The 22,794-nt window shown below is 40.9% G+C and overlaps 1 protein-coding gene and 2 pseudogenes across 7 annotated transcripts in view; 1 reads left to right on the top strand and 2 right to left on the bottom strand.

Annotated features, from left to right (window-relative positions):
* Positions 1–5,015, bottom strand: part of ZNF283 (zinc finger protein 283) — a 31,133-nt gene extending 26,118 nt beyond the window's left edge. For 2 of the 5 annotated variants that reach the window (XR_014237706.1, XM_082368406.1), the window contains exons 1-2: positions 3,176–3,635; positions 37–103 (exon numbers count right to left, since the gene is read on the bottom strand). The gene's annotated coding sequence lies outside the window, so the exon portion shown is untranslated. The other 3 variants (XM_082368404.1, XM_082368403.1, XM_082368405.1) reach the window with 3 other exon arrangements.
* A 518-nt stretch (positions 5,016–5,533) lies between these two features.
* Positions 5,534–6,035, top strand: LOC309616993 (proteasome maturation protein pseudogene; annotated as a pseudogene). Its single transcript has one exon. The product of its transcript is annotated as a proteasome maturation protein pseudogene (transcript).
* A 5,132-nt stretch (positions 6,036–11,167) lies between these two features.
* LOC309616523 (vomeronasal type-1 receptor 4-like) lies at positions 11,168–14,145 on the bottom strand (annotated as a pseudogene). Its single transcript has one exon. The product of its transcript is annotated as a vomeronasal type-1 receptor 4-like (transcript).
* Between the last annotated feature and the right edge of the window lie 8,649 nt (positions 14,146–22,794).

The raw sequence follows: 22,794 nt of genomic DNA, 5'->3' as shown, positions 1-22,794 counted from the left end.
CTGAAAATCGGTGGGTCTGAAACAAATGACACCTACCAGCTCTTCAACATCTTGTAGCTGTAGCTCCTCACTACAGCGAGACACTTTCACTGTCAAGATCCTCCTGTGAATGAACATGAATTATGTTAAGTCCCCTTCAAAGTCACAGCAAGGAAATATATGCGTATAAACAGAACAATATTTGGTACAGAGTAGATACTTAACAAGTGTGGCTACACCTCTCTAATTCTTCACTGAATGGTCAGTTTAAAACATTTGGATACAATCCTTGAAAAATGTCTTTCAAAACTCTCTTATTGGATGGGATCCATATATAACTCATAATATTCTTAAATACTTTTGTTCATAACTATAACTATTGCTTGATATTTTATCATTTACATTTTCCCTTCTTTTGATTCTTTATAAACATAATGTTTATTAGGTGCATATTATTCCATCAAATGGTATACTGCATTTACTTAACTGTTTCCATTTCATTGGATGCTAAATTTGTAAAAGCTCCTTCCAAGCTATTATAATTTTATTCCAGACAAATGGAGCTAGATCTTTTTGGGGTCACGCATACTCAGTAATCTCATGAAATTAGAGACACTCTGCCCACTTAGAAAATTAATTTACAAATATTTACAAAAATTCTGTCTCTATTTCAAGGGATCTGTGATCACCTGGTTGCTTATAAATGGAATAAGAAGACCTCAGGTTAAGATTTCCTGTTCTAGACCATTTGAGCCCCTGGTAACTTTCTCAAACTCGCAAGCACCCAGCACAATCATTTTATTTCTCTTCATATTTTGATCTATAAAAAGTTGATGTGGAATGATCCAGAATCACCACATAACAGCAAATCTTAATATTTACTAAGCCTGTATCATGGGGCAGGCACTGTTCTATGGAGCTTTACACATATGAACTCAACTTACATCATTATAACTCCATTAGGTAGGTATTACTTTGTTCCAATTTTGTAGACATGGCACAGAGAGCCTGAGTCGTTTATCTACACTCACATAGCAAGTAACAGGTAGAGCTGGATCCAGATGCTCTAGATCCAGAGCCTTACTCTTAACCACAGCACAGTACTACCTCTCACAACCCGCACAGAATTGGACCTGAAATAACTCATGTTTAGCAATGCTGCAGATTTCTACCTAAATATTATCTGAAAGTCTCTGCCCTTGTGGGTACAAACTGCAAACCACTACTGTAATAGGGAAGAACCTTTATGTTCTATTACAAGTTAATCACTAAAGGGATGTTGCCTATAAGCTTAAATTATACATAATGGCCCATCTCTGGGAACCCTGCCTAAACCCCCCAGGTAATGAGCATTAAGCTAAAATACCTTTGTTTAGCTCACAGGAAACATCCTGACCAGATCCACCTATGAATGCCTACAGGGAGGAAAAAATTAACACATCCCCTCCAGAGGCTGACAGAAACCAGGAAATGTCTGGCTTCACTCCCTCCCCTTTCAGTATAAAAGACGCCTGAATTCTAATTCAGGCCAGATGCTTCTTTGGGACATGAGCCCACCGTCTTCTCCATCTGCTGGCTTTCTGAATAAAGTCGCTATTCCTTGCCCCAACAACTCGTCTCTCGATTTATCGGCCTGTCCTGGGGCAAGCAGTTTGAGCTTGGACTCGGCAACACCATGCTCAAAGCTCAATCACATTGCCACCCCTGAAAGCCTCATAACATTGTAATTTACTACCTGAAATAACCAATCCCCTCCTACCTTGCCTTGTTTTGAAAACCATGACTGTGGAGCAGATAAAAACTAATTTGTATTCGATACCACCTAAATGCTAATCTCCTCAAGTAATCATAGTCTAAAATAAAGCCCTAACATCCCACCTCCAGCCCACCTCCTGGAGGAGGTGTGCTTCTATACCACCAGAATGCTTAGGGACTTCCCTGGCGGTCCAGTGTTAAGACTCCGCCCCGCCCTTCCACTGCACGGGGGAGGGGCGGGTTCCACCCCTGGTCGGGGAACTAGGATCCTGCGTGCCACGCGGTAGGGTCAAAAAAAAAAAAAATTGCTCAGAAAGGGAAAATGTACTGGAGGATTTGAACAATTTGCCATATAAACAGATGGCTACTGACTGAGGAAAAGGACAATAGCCTCTGGGAAGAGGGAGGCACCAGCATGATGGGTCATTCACCAGAAGGAAGACCCAAGATAGACATTACTAGTCAAGTGTCTTGACACATAGTCAAGATATTTCTGGTCAAGGAAGGCAAATAGCGTCATGATCTAAAAACAAAAGTAACCATGAATAAAAAAGAAACACAAATTCACCTGAACCTTGATTTCTAAATATGCAACAATTCTGTCCTTCTCAGGGTCCTTCTTAGAAACCCAGCAGCAACTAGGGTTGGGGGCGGGGGTGGGCGTTAGGGGCAGCAGGAGGGGGTGGGGAGAAGTCACGAGACACCAGTATTTCTTGGAACACAGACAAACCTAACTAAAAACAAAACAAAACAAAACACCCTCCAGGGGCCACATCTGCCTTCATCCACACATACACAAACGGAATTCAAAAGGAAACTGGAGTTGAGTTGACAGCAATTCTTGGGGACAGAGGTCTGTTTGTAGTGGAGCTGAAACAGGTAGCTGGTCCCCCAAGGAGGTGACTTTTCTAGGAATCCCACCTGTGGGACCTCCCAATCATGTCTTTCCAGGAGCCTGTCACGAGGACACGTCCAGATGTCAAATTTTCATCCCAAGACTAGATCTGTACCTTCTTACTGGAAACGTACATTCTAGGGCTTAGTCCTGGAATTCTTTTCTAGCGGTCACTTAACTCTGGCAGCCCCTAAGAGAGTCTAGAAGGAACCTAGAGCATCCCGCCCAAGCAAACCACACCTACAAACAAGGCCACGCACTTCATGACCCCGTCACACATTCCCAATCGCACACACCGTTAGGGAGACACACCCCGGCCCTGTCACGCCGTCTGTCACACACCATCCTTCTCAGCCTCTCGTTCACACACAGGCTTGAGGCTCCGTACACGACTCGCCCTATCCGCTGCCCGGGCCTTCTCACCTCGAGCGCCTCCCAGCGTCACCCCCACACGCACTGCTGGCTCCGACAAGGCTCTGGCGAAGTCCGCTGAGCCCTCCCACCCTCACCCGGCGCTGATCACTTCCACGGACGCGACCAACTCACCGCGCAGAGTCCAAAAATCTCGAAAACACCGGAAAGGGACCCAGAAACGGAGGTTAGTTTGGGCCCAGAGGCTCACGGGAAATAAGAGCCGGAACATCCTCTGAAGCTCGGAGCCCGGCGTTTCCAGGCGCTCTCCGCAGGCGATCTCGCCCTGCCCCGAGAGGTCCTGTGTCCTGAGACTTCTGGGAAATGTAGTTCGCGGCAGGCGAATCCCCAGAAGCTGGGAACCTGGACCTTCAGAATGCTCCCAGCATGCAACTCGGCTCCGCCTATCAGAGGCGCCTTTTCCAAAGCCCACCCGAATCTCTGGTCTTAACTGGAAGGAGTAGTTCGAGTCTTGGTCGAGCCTAGTGACTCAGTAGTCTTTAGCATGGCTGTGGGCGAATTAAGAAGTTCTCAGCGAAGGCTGAGAAACGCATTCTGGAGTCCAGAGCCGGGGGGAGAGAAGGAGGGGGCGCATGACCAGGGACTTAGGCCTCAGTGAGCGGGGGCATCCTGGGTAAAGTCCGTGAGAATGACCCTGAGCGGGGTCACGAGCTTACCTGGGCACGAGAGACTGGAGCAGGGTCGGGCAGTTGAAAAGATGAATGTGTCTTGCTTTGGGTGCGCTTGTGGGTCCGATTCGATGTCTGGAACCCTGTGTAGACTTGTTTATTTTCATGGGATAGTTTCTGCAAATGTGAATCTTTGTCTCCTTAGGTGTAAGGCGGTTTGTATCAGAGGTTATATGCTACTGTTGGAAAGCAACAATAAGTGGTCGTGAATGGATATTGTGACCATGGAGACCTGTGAGAAGGTCTCTGTAGGACTGAGACTTGAGGAGGTCTGTGTCTTTGTGTATTTCTGTTAATGTCAGTAACCGAAGATGACAATATTTGTAAGATGTTTTTTCTGATAGGCTTTTCTTTTGTGTGCATACCATGGTAATTGTGAAAGTGGAACACTGTCCAGCTGGGATTGAAAAACAGTACAGTGTTATCTAGCTTGGCATGTTAGTTTGATTATCTGACTACCAACCACTATATGTGCCTGGAAATTGTGACTGTGTGTTTTGATAGTGAGTGACAATAATCCAGTTTCGTTACCTATAAAATAGAATAGTGTTATTACATCTTCTTGGAGAATCAAATTTGATATGCAGAAAAAGACTTGCAATTTATCTGCCAAAAGATTTGGACGTTTTATGATGAATCAAAGATGTTTTCTGGGAAAGACTGCAAATCAGCATAACTTTGAAAAAGAAAGAAGAAATCAAAGTAACAGCCAGTCTGGGAGTGGCTGAGGTAGGCTTCCAGTCTTCATGATGTTAAGAGAACTTGAGTAAATAACTTTGAAAACCCTGGATTAAAGAAATAACTTCCTATGGGTAGAGGCAGATAGATTAGAGCAGAGCCCAGAATTAGGTAATCAGATGTCCTAGCTTATAGGTCAGACAAGGCAAGGAACCTGTTTGAGACTACATAATTATAATCAATCAGAAAACTACTTGTTTTATTTTTAAGAGTGATCATTGCGTTTTAAAATATTCTAAATATACAAAACCAGGTTTCCATTTCCTAGGCAGGGCCTGTTGCAGTTGGCAGTTTTGAACCAAAATATCTGTAGTTTCTTCTGACAGACTTTTTTTCTGATCTGAAATGGTAGGTAAAAATAGATGAACAGTTAATGGATATAGTATTAGGGAAGAAGATAAAATTCCTTTCCTATTACAAGTTCAGAATAAAGTCCCAAGTGTTCCTGAAAAAAAAGGATTTTCTTTTTTTTAACATCTTTATTGGAGTATAATTGCTTTACAATGTTGTGTTAGTTTCTGTTGTACAACAAAGTGAATCAGCTATAAGGATACATATATCCCCATATCCCCTCCCTCTAGAGCCTCCCTCCCATCCTCCCTGTCCCACCCCTCTAGGTGGTCACAAAGCAATGAGCTGATCTCCCTGTGCTATGCAGCAGCTTCCCACTAGCCATCCATTTTACATATGTCCATGCTACTCTCTCACTTCGTCCCAGCTTCCCCTTCCCCCACTGTGTCCTCAAGTCCATTCTCTACATCTGTGTCTTTATCCCTGCCCTGCCACTAGGTTCATCAGTACTGCCTTTTTAGATTCCATATATGTGCGTTAGCATACGGTATTTGTTTTTCTCTTTCTGACTTACTTCACTCTGCATGACAGACTCTAGGTCCATCCACCTCACTACAAATAACTCAATCTCATTTCTTTTTATGGCTGAGTAATATTCCATTGTATATATGTGCCAAAAAAGGATTTTCTTTTCTAACCTTTTTTCCAAAAGTCTCTCTTTTGCTTCACCCTAGTTGGCTTCATCACAGCTAAAAATCCTTAAAACAATTTCTCTGTCGTCAAAATCAATAGCATTGGGTAACAGGCTGAGAGGCTGTTTGCAGCGCTAGTTGAAGATGAATGCCAGAGGACTTGGATCTCAGCTAAAGGACAGTATTCCAGTTACTGAACTTTCAGCAAGTGGACCTTTTGAAAGTCATGATCTTCTTCAAAAAGGTTTTTCTTGTGTGAAAAATGAACTTTTGCCCAGTCATCCTCTTGAATTATCAGGAAAAAAATTCCAGCTCGACCAAGATAAAATGAACTTTTCCACACTGAGAAACATCCAGGGTCTATTTGCTCCACTAAAACTACAAATGGAATTCAAGGCAGTGCAGCAGGTTCAGCGTCTTCCATTTCTTCCAAGCTCAAACCTTTCATTGGATATTTTGAGGAGTAATGATGAAACTACTGAATTTGAAGGTATTCTTAATGACCCATCACAAAGTGAACTAATGGGAGAACCACATTTGATGGTTGAATATAAACTCGGTTTACTGTAATACAGTGTGCTGTTCATGGAAATAGATGGGCTGCATCTTGTTTAGAGTTGTCTTTTTACTATAATTTGACGTGCACAACATTAGAAGTACTGACACATGAGAAAAAAATCAATAGCATTGCTTTCTCTAATATCATTGCAGTAACAAATCTGGAAATGAAACATGCCCATCAGAAGTAGGATGTTTAATTAGGTGTGGAGTACCTATACAGTGGGACAGTGCACAGCAGTGAAAATGACTGAATTTAACAAATATGATAAACAAAGAGTTATAGATATATACATACAGTATAATTCCATTCATAAAACTTTAAAAAGAGGCAAAACAAATGATATTTTGTGTGTAAGTGGTACATAATAAAAAACAAGGGGACTTCCCTGGTGGCTCAGTGGTTAAGAATCTGCCCGCCAATGCAGGGGACACAGGTTCGAGCCCTGGTCCAGGAAGATCCCACATGCTGCGGAGCAACTAAGCCTGTGCACCACAACTACTGAGCCTGCATTCTAGAGCCCACGAGCCACAACTACTGAAGCCTGTGTGCCTAGAGCCCGTGCTCTGCAACAAGAGAAGCCACCACAATGAGAAGCCTGCGCACTGCAATGAAGAGTAGCCCCCGCTCGCAGCAACTAGAGAAAGCCCGTGTGCAGCAACGAAGACCCAATGCAGCCAAAAATAAATTAATTAATTTTTTTAAAAAAAGGATATGATAAAATTCAGGAATGTGGTAGCTACAAGAAGGCAGGAAGATGAAGAGATAAATTGGCAAAAGGATTCAAAGTTATTTTGTGTATTCTATTTCTTATGCTGGATTGTATTTACACAATTGTATACTTTTAAAATATATTTATTATAAAGAATTTGTGATGAAATTTTAAAGTTTTTAATATAGAAATTGAAGGCAACTGTGTGTATTTGTGTATGTATTACTGTATGAACATGGAGAAAGTTATGGGATATGTATGCCAGATTTTAAACAATGCTCTACACAAGGGGAGTGTGGGAGCTTGTGAAGGTATGTGCAGAGGAGAAACTTATAGGTAAGTGATGTGAAAAAAAATGCCTGTTAAAAGTGTAAAATACATACATACATCTCTGTTATTTACATGTATATGTGTTAGAAGATACTAAGAAATACTAAGAAGCATTATAACAAGGTAGTAAACTTTCAGGTGTTTTCACTTGGTATTTTTATGCCTTGCTCAAACTTTTGACAAAGTCTATTTTGTATAATATAAGTATGGCCACCCTTGCTTTCACTTACAATTTGCATGGTATGCCTTTTTCCACACTTTCACTTTCAGCCTCTGTGTGTCTTTAAATCTGAAGTGAGTCTCTTGTAGACAGAATATAGTTGGATCTTGTTTTTTTTTCATTCATTCAGCCATTCTGTCTTTTGATGGAGAAGTTTAATCCATTTACATCTAAAGTAATAATTAACAGGGAAGGACTTACTATTGTCATTTGTTAATTGTTTTCTGTTTGTCTTACAGCTTTTTTGTCACTCTTTTCCCTTCTTGCTATCTTCCTTTCTGTTTCATTGATTTTTTTTTCTCTTGGTGTGTGTGGTGATGTGCTTTGATTCCTTTCTCATTTTCTTTTGTGTACCTTCTATAGGCATTTTCTTTTTGGTTAACATGGGACTTAAACAAAACATCTTAAAACAAGCTATATTAAGCTGATAACAACTTAACTTCCATCATATACAAATGCTCAACACTTATTTCTCCCCTCACACATATTTTATGTTATTGATGTCACAAATTATGTCTTCATATTGTGTATCTACTAACATATTTTTGTAGTTATAATTATTTTTACTTCTGTATTTTAATCTCTATTCCAGAATTAAACGTGATTTATGCACCACCATTACAATATCACAGAATTCTGTATTTGTCTATACATTTACCTTTTCCAGTGAGCTTTTTACTTTCGTATTCTTTCATGTTGCTGTTTAGCATCATTTCCACTTGAAGAACTTCCTTTAGCATTTCTTGTAAGGCAGGTCTAGTGGTGATGAACTCCCTCAGCATATTATCCCACTCCCTCTGGCCTGCAAGACATCTGCTGAGAAATCTGCTGAGAGTCTTATAGGGGTCCCCTTGTACATGACGAATTGCTTTTCTCTTGTTGCTTTCAAAATTCTCTCTTTGTCTTTGACTTTTGACAATTTGATTACAATTTGTCTCACTGTGGATTACTTTGGATTCATCCTATTTTGAGTCTATATGGCTTCATTTTTTAATAAATTTATTTATTTATTTTTGGCTGTGTTGGGTCTTCATTGCGGTGTGCAAACTTCTCATTGCAGTGGTTTCTCCTGTTGTGGAGCACGGGCTCTAGGCATGCGGGCTTCAGTAGTTGTGGTGCAGGGGCTTAGTTGCTCCGCAGCATGTGGGATCCTCCCAGACCAGGGCTCAAACCCGTGTCCCCTGCATTGGCAGGCAGATTCTTAACCACTGCCCCACCAGGGAAGCCCCTATATGGCTTCTTGAATCTGGATGTCATACATTTTCCCAGATTTGGGAAGTTTGGAGCCATTATTTCTTTTCTTTCTTTTTTAAATCAAGGTGACATTGGTTTATAACATTATATGTTTCATGTGTACAACATTATATGTCTACTTCTGTATACACTAAGGCGTGCTTACCACCGAAAATTTAGCTTCCATCCATGACTCTACAGTTGACCCCCTGTTGGGAAGCCAAGATATCGAGTAATATCCTCTGAACTGAGAAGGAACTTTGAGACTGAAATATGAAGCAGGCCACTCCATAAAGTGCAATTATGAAGTTTATTATGGGTAACTTACATACAGGCAGGAAAGATCTGGTGGATGGATGATCCAGAAGCATTCGCAGCTGCACTCCATGTCATCGAAAAGGGTACAGGGGAGTTTAAAGGGGCCGAAGCTAAAAATAGAATCTGACTACCAAGTAAGAAGCATACCCACACTGACAAGAACTGGGGATTTTTCCTCTCTCTGGGGGTCTCATGACCACTGACCATCTATCTGCACCAGCAAAGACATTCTTCCAGTTTTCGTATCAGATGTAGGCAAGGGTAAAAATTGATAGGGAACTTATCTGGCTTGGGCACATTCCTTGTGAGTAGGCTAAAGTTCAGTCACTCAGAAAAGGGAGAGGGTAGGACTGTGGGCCTGAGATGGAGTTGACAAAATGGAGTCAGTGTGGTGAAGCCACACACTCCCTTTAACCATTTCACCTTCCCGCACCCACCCCCTACTCCTTCCCCTCTGTCAACCACCACTCTATTCTCTATATCTACACATTTGGTTTGATTTGGTTTGTTCATTTATTTATTTATTTTTTCTATATCCCACATATGAGCAAAACCATATATTATTTGTTTTTCTCTGTCTGATTTATTTCATTTAGCATAATACCCTCAAGGTCCATCCATGCTGTTGCAAATGGCAGGGTTTCACCTTTTATGGATGAATAATATTCCTGTGTGTGTGTGTGTGTGTATCTCCCACATGTTCTTTATCCATTCATCTGTTGATGGGCACTTAGGTGTTGCCATATCTTGGCTATTAATAATAATACTAAGATGAACATAGGGGTGCATATATCATCTTGAATTAGTGTTTTTATGTTCTTTGGATAAATACCCAGAAGTGGAATAGCTGGATCACATGGTAGCTCTATTCTTAATTTTTTGAGGAATCTCCATCCTTTTTTCCAAAGTGGCTGCACCAATTTACATTCCCACCAACAGTGTAGGAGGGTTCCCTTTTCTCCAACACTTATTTCATGTCTTTTTGATAATAGCCTTTCTAACAGGTGAGAGATGATGTCTCATTGTGGTTTTCATTTGCATTTCCCTAATAATTAGTGATGTTGAACATCTTTTCATGTGCCTGTTGGCCATCTGTATGTCTTCTTTGGAAAAATGTCTATTCAGCTCCTCTTTTTAAATTGATTGTTTAAATTGGATTGTTTAGGTTTTTAAATTGGATTGTTTAGGTTTTTTGTTGTTGTTGAGTTGTATTAGCTTTAATTATTGGCCATGTGATTGAATTTGATCTGTAGCCTCCCCACCCCCACCAAGGTAGAACCGATATCGCATGGTTCAAATCCCCAACCCTGTAATCACACAGTTGGTCTTTCCAGCATGACCAGCCCCTATTCTGAAGCTATTGAGGGGTTCCATGTGAATCACCTTATTAGCATAAACTCCAGTGTGATCTAAGGGGCTTATGAATAACAAAGACATTCTTATTACTCAGGAAATTCCAAGGATTTGGAGTCTCCCTCCCAGGAACCAGGCACAAAGGCCAGTCTACTTCTTTATCATTCAACACTGCTGCAAAGAAGACACAAATAGGTTGAAATTAAGAGGACAGAAAAAGATATACCATACAAAAGGTAACCAGAATAGAGCTGAAGAGGTTAACAAATTAATAGATCTATCAAAGGATCAAAATAAATCGTTCAGTGAAAGGCCCAAATATAATGGAAAACTAATATCTGGGAAGTACATTATTTAATATAGTAGGAGAAAGATGGTTTATTCAATAAACAGAGATAGGTAAATGGACTAACAGAATGTGTGTGGGAGTAATTATATACCAATTTTATTTTATATACATATACACACACGTGCGCACACACACATTAACGATGCATGGAATAATTAAATGACTCAGTGAAAATCAGGTAAATATAACTTAAATTCTGATATAGGCATGGATTTTCTAAGCATAACACCAAAGATAAAAACACTAAAATACTGAGAGGTTTGACTTGATAATTATTTGTAAATATCAAAAAAAAAAAAAAAAAAGCCTGAATGGCAATAGTTATATATTTTTTTAATTATTTATTTATTTATTTATTTATGGCTGTGTTGGGTCTTCGTTTCTGTGCGAGGGCATTCTCTAGTTGTGGCAAGCGGGGGCCTCTCTTCATCGCGGTGCACGGGCCTCTCACTATCACGGCCTCTTTTGTTGCGGAGCACAGGCTCCAGATGCGCAGGCTCAGTAATTGTGGCTCACGGGCCCAGCCGCTCTGCGGCATGTGGGATCTTCCCAGGCCAGGGCTCAAACCCGTGTCCCCTGCATTGGCAGGCAGATTCTCAACCACTGCGCCACCAGGGAAGCCCAATAGTTATATTTCTAAAAATTGAATTGGGACAGAAAGTTTAATGTATATGATTGATAAACAGATGATAATTTTAACACAATGTGCCTGCTTCACTCAGTATTGTTAATAGTCCATACCCAAAGAGGAAAAGAAGTCAGTTACTTTGTGTTTTAGGATTTCATCCTGCCTTCTGTAATGTGCAACCTATGAACGTTTAGATCACTCGTTACTTCCTTAAAATATTTTTTGGATTCATTGCTCCTCAATAATCCTAGCACTCCCCCTACTTTCACAATACTCTTGCCTCTTCCTCCTCAATGAAGACATTCCCCCCCCCCGCCATATTTCTTTACATTTTGCATAGGTATCTCCACTTTCTTCATAACAATGATTGATTACTCCCATGTATCTTAGGCTTATGTTGTTTTGTTTTGTTTTTTTTAATATTTATTTATTTGGCTGTGCCGGTCTTAGTTGCAGCATGTGGGATCTTTTTTAGTTGCAGCATGCGAATTCTTAGTTGCGGCATGTGAGATCTAGTTCCCTGACCAGGGATCAAACCGGGGCCCCCTGCATTGGGAGTGCAGAGTCTTAGCCACTGGACCACCGGCGAAGTCCCTTAGGCTTATGTTTTGATATATTAATCAATGTAGGTTTTCCCTCCTGCTTTTTCTGTTATTCAGTGATCCTCCCCCATTCCAACATTAGGCCAAGAGGCATTTATCACCCTGTGATCTAGAAAGGAGAAAGAAGGAAACAAAACCAAAACTCTCTATTTTGGAGATTCAAAATCAGATTTTAGATGCAAGTTAGCAAACATTTTTGAAGGATTTTGTGCTCCTCCAGACTAGTTCAGATTGCCTAGTTTTGCAGAGGGAAGAGGGGATTTTATAATGTGAAACTTCCTCTCTACAAAGCAGTGGGAATATACACAACAGATTGGACTTAAACTCCACCCTGCAAACAGAGGCACCAACGTGCCTGATGAAACACTGAGTGAGATGAGCTTACCCTCAAAGTGTCAGGGAATAAATTTATGCTATGTGAAAGAATGATGACTTAGATAGAAATTATAATGTCATAATAAACATGTTTGCATTTCCCTCATTATGTTGTGGCCTGATATTCCTTTACAACATGTAATGTGGAACTGCTACATAAATATTAGGATTCACACACAGGTTTTCCTTCATGTACCCATGCTCTTTCTGAGGAGGGTCATTTTTTTATTCTGGAAAACATTATATCAGAAGTTTGGTGGTATCACTCCATTTGCCTTATAGTGTTCCACAGTACTTTTTAGAAATTTGAAAACATTTTGATTTTTCTCCCTTTGGATATTACCCCTTGTTTGCTTTCTGGAATCATCAGGAATCTGTTCTTTCTCCCCAGTATTCCAAAATTTAGACATGGGCTTATTTTAATGCATTTCCCATTAGACAAATGGGCCCTTTCAGTCTGTAAATAGATGTGTTTCAGCTCTGACCAATTATCTTGTATAAATTCTTTGCTATTTTGTCCTCTCCATGTTTATATTTCTTTCTTCTTGGGGTATCTATTATTAAGATATTCACCTCCAGGAAAGTTTTGCTACTTTTCTAATGTTTCTAATGTTCTTATCCCTTCTTCCAAATTCCTAGAGGTTCCTCCATATTATTTTCCAACTGCTCTACTGAATACTTTATCTCTTCTGTCATGTTTCTAATTCCTAATAGGTCTTTTTAGTCTTCTGTCATTCATTTTGATAGCATCCTACCCTTGCCTTATGCATGCAGTAGAGTTTCATATCTCAACAACAATATTACTTACAAATTGTAAAATTTTATTCTACTTCTTTAATACGCTTTTCCCTCCAAGTTACTTTTTTTTCCTATCTGTTTGTCTTTTTGTTTCAGGGTAGAATGTTTCTTCAAGTGCCTGTTGGACCTTAGCTGATCCATTTTTAGGATGAGGCCTTAAAAAGCTAAATCAAATCATGCGTGGTAGGGCAGGAATAGTATCAAGTGGGTCTTCCACTAGGGTTATTAATAGCCCCCTGCCATTTCATTAGGGTAATGGCAAGTGTTGATATAAGTAGGCCCTTTTTCTGCAGAGAGGAAAAATCATATTTGCTGCACTGAAAGACAATATTCAAAAAGAAAATAACAAATGCATATAGAAAATTAAATCACAAATCTCACATTGAAAAATAATACATTTTAGATGAGTCTACAGTTAAACTCAGTTGTCAAATATTGAGTGCTGAAAAATTGTTGAATGAACGGTAGATATTTGTAAAAGGACTATGTGGAGATTTTTGTTTTACCACAAGTAACAAAAGTAGGTTCTGAGGATTTGAGTATCATGGCTGATGAGCACAAAGGGATTGAAAGCTGGAAAACAAGCAACCAGGAATGCACTGATGTTCACTAGCTGCAAGCTTGGGTTGACAAAGCACATCATATAAAGCGATAAGATGGAGGAGAGAGAATAAAAGGAAACAAATGAGCCCACCAGAAGTAGGACAGTATGAGTGGCAGAAGTCTCTGGGGAGGCTCTGGGAGAGAGGCTGGTGTGGTAAGTATACCGGACTCTCTGCTTATGTCTTTGCAGGAAGAGCACTATGGAACCACTGGCCCAACCCATGGGTACCAAACACAAAATATCAAGAAAGGATAACAGGAATGCGTAGAGTGAGGTCAAAAACGAATCAGGTCTTTTTGAAGAACACAATCCAAAATACTTTTCTGTCATGTTTATAGCATTCCCTGGGTGAGTCAATTTCATCCGCACAACAATATTTATCAGGAGATGAAGAATCCAACAGAGGGAATAGGCAGGTTGAACGAATGTAGGAGCTTTAAGTTTGAGTTTTGCACACCTGGAATTACTAGGGCTGATTGTGATAGCCTGGAAGCCGCTCAAGAGGCAGGTGGTGCAGAGGGAAACCCCCGGGCCACTCTGTGAGTATAAAAGCTAACCTTGGGCTTCCCTGGTGGCGCAGTGGTTGAGAATCTGCCTGCTAATGCAGGGGACATGGGTTCGAGCCCTGGTCTGGGAAGATCCCACATGCCGCGGAGCAACTAGGCCCGTGAGCCACAATTTACTGAGCCTGCGCGTCTGGAGCCTGTGCTCCGCAACAAGAGAGGCCGCGATAGTGAAGAGGCCCGCGCACCGCGATGAAGAGTGGCCCCCGCTTGCCGCAACTAGAGAAAGCCCTCGCACAGAAACGAAGACCCAACACAGCCAAAAATAAATATAAAAATAAATAAATAAAAGATTACTATTAAAAAAAAAAAAAAAGCTAACCTTACTCTCAACTTCTCCCAGGAAATATTTCAAACCAAAAGCATCCAGTGTCTGAGGAATTCCCCTAGAGAAAAGGACCAGGAAGTTGGCTAAGGTCAATTGGTTCAAAATTAGATCTGTGGGCCTCTGAGTGTGTTTAGTGAACAAAGTCAACATATAAACATAAAGGAGTGAGGAATTCCTTAGGAGCCCAACTCCAGTCTGGAAGAGGAGGAGAATCCTCATTACCAACTCACCAGAAGCCATAATGTCAACGCCCAGCAGTTTATTTTATTCAAAGCCAGATGATCTAGAGGGAAAAAGAAGATATGTATTATTTTCCTCAGTGTGGCAAATACGGTATTAACAAATTTCACCTTGATTCATATTTGTAAAATCCTACTTCAGGTTATTGGGTACACACATATTGATTCAAACTATCCTGAAAGAATAAACTAGTTCTTTTCCAAGTTGTATATGATTTGCTAGCATTTTATGTAGGGTATGTGGATGTGATGTTTGTCTAAACATAAGCTACACAATGGCAGAAAATGGGCAGTTATGGCCCCAATATTTCTCTTCTTTTTCCCACTCTGTTGTTTAAAAATTTTAGATTAAATGCCAGCTTTTAAACAATCTAGATTGTTTTTGTTTCTCTTTAAAAATTAGAAAATGCAGACTTCCCTGGCTGCCCAGTGGTTAAGACTCTGCACTTCCAATGCAAGGGGTGTGGGTTTGATCCCCGGTTGGGGAACTAAGATCCACCACATGCCGTGCAGCACGGTCAAGAAATTTAAAAATAAATAAATAAATAAATTTTCAAAAATAAAAATAATTAAAATTAGAAAACGCTATGGTCACGGCCAGTGTTTTCCCATGAAAAATGGTTAATGGAGCTAGGTAATGTCAACTCTATTGACTGGGCAGGCATCCTCTAATTCATCGTAGTCTCCATGAAACCAGCTTTATTTATTCACGTTAATGGCTTAAACCTGTAGGATTTTGAATCGACAATTTCCTCTCTATAATAAAAAGCTTTAGAAAATAGAAGGGCACAAGATGGAATTTAACAGATACCTACCTGAAAATGTCACTCAGTTCCAAAAATAAATAAAATATAGAGAATTTGAATAACATAATCAGCCTGCCTGATTTGATAGGTTTGAGGGAATAATTTTAAACTGTGAAAAAAAACATTTTAAAATTAACCTATGCATTTTGCTAGATTTTGCTTAGGACAATAGAAGGAACATAGCATTGAACTTCCCTGGTGGTGCAGTGGTTAAGAATCCGCCTGCCAGTGCAGGAGACATGGGTTCGAGCCCTGGTCCGGGAAGATCCCACATGCCACCAAGCAACTAAGCGTGGGTGCCACAACTACTAAGCCTGCGCTCTAGAGCCCATGAGCCACAACTACTGAGCCCACGTGCCACAACTACTGCAGCCCGCGCGCCTAGAGCCCGCACTCTGCAACAAGAGAAGCCTCTGCAATGAGACGCCCGCCACTGCAAAGAAGAGTAACCCCCGCTCGCCGCAACTAGAGAAAGCCCGCGCGCAGCAACGAAGACCCAACGCAGCCAAAAATTAATTACTTAATTAATTAATTAAAAAAAGAAAGAAGGAACATAGGATTGAAGATAAAAGAATAAATTAATGAAATAGTAATAAAAGTAACTATACTTAATAAAAATAGAAAAGATGTAAATGAGACATATTGGTAAATATGGTCACGACAAAAGGGAAAAAATGAACAACTTTATAATGGCAAAAGAATACTACTATAGACATAAATTGACTTTAAACATTATAAGAGGACATTATGTTCACAAGCTTAAGAAACATGTGTTGTGACTTCCCTGGTGGCACCGTGGTTAAGAATCCGCCCTGCCAGGGGACACGGGTTCAAGCCCTGGTCCAGGAAGATCCCACATGCCGCGGAGCAACTGAGCCCGTGCGCCACAACTACTGAGCCTGTGCTCTAGAGCCCGCAAGCCGCAACTACTGAAGCCCGCACGCCTAGAGCCCGTGCTCCGCAACAAGAGAAGCCGCGGTGATGAGAAGCCCGTGCACCGCAATGAAGAGTAGCCCCCACAGGCAGAACACTCTATGACATAAATCACAGCAAGATCCTTTTTGACCCAGCTCCTAGAGAAATGGAAATAAAAACACAAATAAATAAATGGGACCTAATGAAACTTAAAAGCTTTTGCACAGCAAAGGAAACCATAAACAAGACAAAAAGACAACCCTCAGAATGGGAGAAAATATTTGCAAATGAAGCAACTGACAAAGGATTAATCTCCAAGATTTACAAGCAGCTCACGCAGCTCAATAACAAAAAAACAAACAACCCAATCCAAAAATGGGCAGAAGACCTAAACAGACATTTCTCCAAAGACGATATACAGATTGCCAACAGACACATGAAAGAATGCTCAACATCATTAATCATTAGAGAAATGCAAATCAAAACTACAATGAGATATCATCTCACACCAGTCAGAATGGCCATCATCAAAAAATCTAGAAACAATAAATGCTGGAGAGGGTGTGGAGAAAAGGGAACACTCTTGCACTGTTGGTGGGAATGTAAATTGATACAGCCACTATGGAGAACAGTATGGAGGTTCCTTAAAAAACTAGAAATAGAACTACCATACGACCCAGCAATCCCACTACTGGGCATATACCCTGAGAAAAACATAATTCAAAAAGAGTCACGTACCAAAATGTTCATTGCAGCTCTATTTACAATAGCCAGGACATGGAAGCAACCTAAGTGTCCATCATCGGATGAATGAATAAAGAAGATGTGGTACATATATACAATGGAATATTACTCAGCCATAAAAAGAAATGAAATGGAGGTATTTGTAGTGAGGTGGATGGAGTTAGAGTCTGTCATACAGAGTGAAGTAAGTCAGAAAGAGAAAAACAAATACATTATGCTAACACATATATATGGAATCTAAGGGAAAAAAAAAAAGGTCATGAAGAACCTAGTGGCAAGACGGGAATAAAGACACAGACCTACTAGAGAATGGACTTGAGGATATGGGGAGGGGGAGGGGTAAGACGTGACAGGGTGAGAGAGTGGCATGGACATATATACACTACCAAATGTAGAATAGATAGCTAGTGGGAAGCAGCCGCATAGCACAGGGAGATCAGCTTGGTGCTTTGTGACCACCTAGAGGGGTGGGATAGGGAGGGTGGGAGGGAGGAAGACACAAGAGGGAAGAGATATGGGAACATATGTATATGTATAACTGATTCACTTTGTTATAAAGCAGAAACTAACACACCATTGTAAAGCAATTATACTCCAATAAAGATGTTTAAAAAAAAAAAAGAGTAGCCCCCACTCGCCACAACTAGAGAAAACCCGCACACAGCAACGAAGACCCAACGCAGCCAAAAATAAATATAAATAAATAAATAAATCCTTTTTAAAAAAAAAGAAATGTGTTGATGGGTGCAGAAGAAAGATGATAATTTTGGAGTGAGACCTTTGATATTCTACACTTGTTGCTCTCCTGTGCTGTATTTAGAGGATATTTATTGGCCCAATATCCACAGCATTAGATAATAATATCCCAGGTGACATGATTTTGGAGGGAGTGATCCAGGAAAATTAAAAGCCTTGCTGAGTTGAGAAAATGATGAAAACAGATGTAGGATTACCAACTCTCCCCAGATACTCACTCCTCTTTTTCTCCACCAAACCCCAGGGTGGCAGATGATAAAAGAAATCTCCCCACCAAGTTCTGCTTCTTTAGTATTTAAAGTGGAGTCAATAAATAAAATAAAATAAAATAAAAATAAAGTGGAGTCCCTGGCCAGGGAATTGGCAATAAATAGGTGATCCATAATGGTTCCGTGGAGCTTGGGGCTTTCCAGTTTACAGCCCTTCCCCTCTCCTCTGCTTACACTCAACAAGGGCACAAGCTAGAGCCTTGTTATGACCTTTCCACAAGAGAGCTTCCCAATCAGGAATGGAAAACAGATGCTCACAGGCTAAAAGAGTTAAAGGAGGGAGTGACACTTCTGTAATAATAAAATTTTATATACTTTTGATTTTTTGAACCATGTTAATTTTCCAAGAATAAAATAAAATCAACAAGGATGGGAAGGGTTAAAAAACTAAAACTGAAACAGATGAACCCAGTTGTACTTCAATGACTGCCATAACCGCAATGAAGAAAGAACAAAAAGAAAAGAAAACTAAGAAGACAATATTTGAATATATACCCTCAGTCTTGGGTGAGGTAGACGGTGGAAGAGAACAGCGAACTAACTGTAAACAAATCCAGAACTCTTTCTAGTAGGTTTGTTTTCTGTGGTAGTGTGGGTGAAGCACTTCTGAAACTATGTTTTGCTGCACTGAGAAAAATGAATAAATGTGTGGATGTTGGCAGCCAGTGTTCTCACTGAGGAGGATAAGGCATATTCAGTAGAAACTCAATAGAAATATTGAATGAAGAAAGGCAAAAATGTACCCCGTGGAGTTTGATTTAGAATGCCTTTTCACTCTAAATGGTCCTGGTTTGGAAAATAAATTATTTGTTCATGCTAAGCATAAACTCTGGCAGTCAGGGGGTGGGGGAGGTATCACTGGCTCAACCATGTGTGTCAAATACATAAAATCAGGGAGGAAAGCAATGTTCTAAGTATAGTACTTTACGTATTTTAACTTACTAATTTGTCTTTCAAAATAAGAGATGTTGGGACTTCCCTGGTGGTCCAGTGGTTAAGACTCCGCGCTTGCTTCCACTGCAGAGGGCCTGGTTTTTTTGTGTGTTTGTTTTGGTTTTTTTAATTAATTAAATTAATTATTATTATTATTTTTGGCTGCATTGGGTCTTCATTGCTGCACGCGGGCTTTCTCTAGTTGCAGCGAGCAGGGGCTACTCTTCATTGCGGTACACGGGCTTCTCACTGTGGTGGCTTCTCTTGTTGCAGAGCATGGGCTCTAGGTGCGTGGGCTTCAGTAGTTGTGGCACACGGGCTCAGTAGTTCTGGCTCATGGGCTCTAGAGCGCAAGCTCAGTAGTTGTGGCTGATGGACTTAGTTGCTCCATGGCATGTGGGATCTTTCCGGACCAGGGCTCGAACCCGTGTCCCCTGAATTGGCAGGTGGATTCTTAACCACTGCACCACCAGGGAAGCCCAGGGGGCCTGGGTTTGATCCCTGGCCAGGTAAATAAGATCCCACAAGCCGTGCATTGGGGCCAAAATAAATAAAAATAAAAATACGTTATTATCATCACCCATTACAGATGAGAAAAATTTAATAAATTACCTAAAATTATGCGACAGTAATGTAGGAACCTTTGAATCCAAGCATGGTGTCTCCATATCTCCTACTCTCAACCTCTACATTACAGCTAAGCACAAAGCTTTCTCAGAAAAGGAAGAATTAAACAGCATCTTATCTACAAATTCTCACTCCAGAATCTCAGAAGTCAGCAGACACCTCACTTTTCTTTGTGGGTGTGTATATACATGCCCTTTGTAATTCTGAGGAAGGAGCTGTGATATTTGAAGGAAGAGGGGATCATAGATTAGCAATATCACCTTAAAGTCCATTTTTACCACGTTATGGTAAAAAAAAAAAGGAAGGAAGGGAGGCAGGGAGAGAGAGAAGAAGGAAGGAAAGAAGGAAGGAAGAGCGGAAGGAAGGGAGGAAGGAGGGGAGGGAGGGAGGTTGGGAGGGAGGGAGGCCTGGTGTCATTTTCAATGGGGATCACATTTATGAATTTCCAAATGTCCAGGAATAATGGCACATGGGAAGGCCTCCACGCCATTTCCTGTTTCCAGCTCCAAGCACATGATGCTGAAGGGACCCCACACTCTTATCTCAGAGATGTCTTTGATAACAGGAATATCAATTCTTAACCGCTCCGATTTGGGGTCTTATGGCCTTAAGCTGAGCCTCATGTTCATTATGAAATAGGACAATCGGCTTTTTGGTCAGGTTCCCTGGAGCAGAGCCTGTGATGGGGAAACTGTCAAGGTGCTTTATTGAGGGAGAACTCTCAGGAGAGAGGAGGGAGGGAGGGGGGCTAAGGAAGCCTGATCCCACAGGGGGCCCTGGTGCACAGACTGCAGCACAGAGTTAGTCCCTCGCTGAGACCATAGGCTGGGTATCAGTCATTGATGTCTAGCCATTCAGGTGACAGCCTTGTAGGTCAGGCTGCCCTTTAACTAAGGGCAGAGCTTCTGAGAGATGTACAGGTGGGAGGCTTTAGCAGCCAACACGCACAGCAGTTGGGGGATGGGTGCACCAGCCAGGTTTAAAGGATTCCCCCATTTCAGTCAGCCTTCGAGAGGAGTGCAGTCATGAACACCAGGGCAGACCCTGTGATAAACCCACAGAGTCCCATGTGTTATGGTGAATAAACACAAGTCATTAGAAACAAGTACAGTGTGGAGAGAGAAAACTAGGCATGAGAGAATGAGAACTAAAAATGTGGAATAAGAATACAGACATCCAGATATTTTGGAGCCAGCTTTCCTTTGTCAAACAACAGCACTACATATAGGGGCAAGAAAGGAGAAGCGAGTTCAAGCAGGAAATCAGATACTCAGACAGAAAAGGCAACCCTGAGGTAAAGCAGGTAATCAATTTAAGTTTTCCCTTCTTTAGGCATTGGCCTTCAGCCAGCTGGGGAGAAGCAAGGTGGTAATCTTCATGTGGTCCCTGCAGGTACCAACAACGAATGTTAAACATAACCCCACGTTCGAATCTTAAAAAGAGTGGGTATATGTGTATGTATAACTGATTCACTTTGCTGTACACCTGAAACTACCACATTATAAATCAACTATACTCCAATAAAAAGTAAGTCAAATGCAGGAAAATAAATAAATAAAGTGTTATAAAAACCTTAAAAAGAGAAGTCTGTTTGGTTTTTGTTTTTCTTTTTTTGGTTTTTTTTTTTTTATTTCACCTTGATATTGTGAGAGTTTGAGGTACTGCAGGGAAACCAGGTGAAGAACAAGATCCATATATTGAGAATGACAGAACACAAAGATTCAAAAACTCTGGGTCCTGCCTGATAACATCATGGACCCACTGAATTAACGAGGCATGTAGCCTCCCTACCTTCTGGACTTGTTTTGTGTGATAATAGATCCACTTTGTTTAAGCCAAAAAAATAATAATAATAATAACCCCACATTCAATGGGCTCTTTGCTGTTCCCTGCCCTGGCGTGTTTCATTTCCTCTCCAGCATCAAGGGCAGGGTGGGGTCATTAGAGCCCCAACTTCGGGGTTTCCTGTCCTAATGCCATGGGCCATTTTATGACTCAGGCTCAGTGCTGATGATGTGGTCCATGGGTGGCTTTATATCCATGATTGGTTCTGGGAAATAAATTCAGGACTCCATCTCTCCTTAAAAGACTCAGAGTCAACAATTACATCTCTTTCCTGTGGTCTAAGAAGAACCTGAAAAGAATAGGGTTTATGCCTTTCCTCACACCGCCCAAAGGGATAGCTCTTTATAAATATTTTTCTAAAGCCGATCTTGACCCCAGAGAAAACAAGAAAAAATGAACCCACATTTTCTATGTCAAAGCCAGACATCTATATAATTGTATTTATTCCTCATAATATTCCTACAATGGCGGTACTATGGTCCCCAGTTTTAAAGAAAATTTTTAAAAGGTTGGAAGGAAAGGAGAATTCTGGAAAGTCTAATAGCAAGAAAGGATGGATAAGAGGTCTCAGAAAGCCAAAAACAAAAAAGAAAGGAAGAGAAAGAGGATAACGCTAAATACAGTAAAAATGCAAGAGCCATTAGAGCCCTCATGAGGGTCATAGATTTCTCTGTAATCTTCAGATTTAATATGGCACACCACCTCTTCCCAAGTAAGAAAGCACGTTAGGATGCCAAGATCAAGTTCCAACACCGAAAGTCACTTTTGGAGACATCTTCAAAAAGGAGAAACAAGAAAAACATACTCACCGAGCAGACCTCTGATACCTGCATGGCGAGCCTGTCACCGCCAGGGGTCATGTCTGAGGGTGTGAGGAAGCACCTGACCCCGAGTTACAGGTTAGAGAAGCCATGATCTCATTTCCCACCAGTGCAACCTTGAGAATGTCACTGGTGGCGATGACATTGTCTGCCAGGGGAATGATAATATCTCTGAGAAACTGTTGGTCTCGGTTAAAAAAATAATAATAATGACATGAGCAATCACTAACGCTTGATGAGAAAAATCCAGAGAGACCAGCGTAACTTGCAGAGAAACTTTCCCATGATATGAGGAAACAGACATGTCCTGAGGGTGGAGCAGAGGGAACTTGCATGACTTGAGTGCAGAATCTGTGCAGGGACAGAATCAACAACAAACTCCCAGGTCCCCATGCTGATATTTTCTTTTTTTTAATT

This window comes from Balaenoptera borealis (assembly GCF_965194805.1).
Source record: "Balaenoptera borealis genome assembly, chromosome: 19".
Taxonomy (NCBI): Eukaryota; Metazoa; Chordata; class Mammalia; order Artiodactyla; family Balaenopteridae; genus Balaenoptera; species Balaenoptera borealis.
The sequence above is the reverse complement of the archived record's forward strand: the minus strand, read 5'-3'. Positions and strand labels throughout refer to the sequence as shown.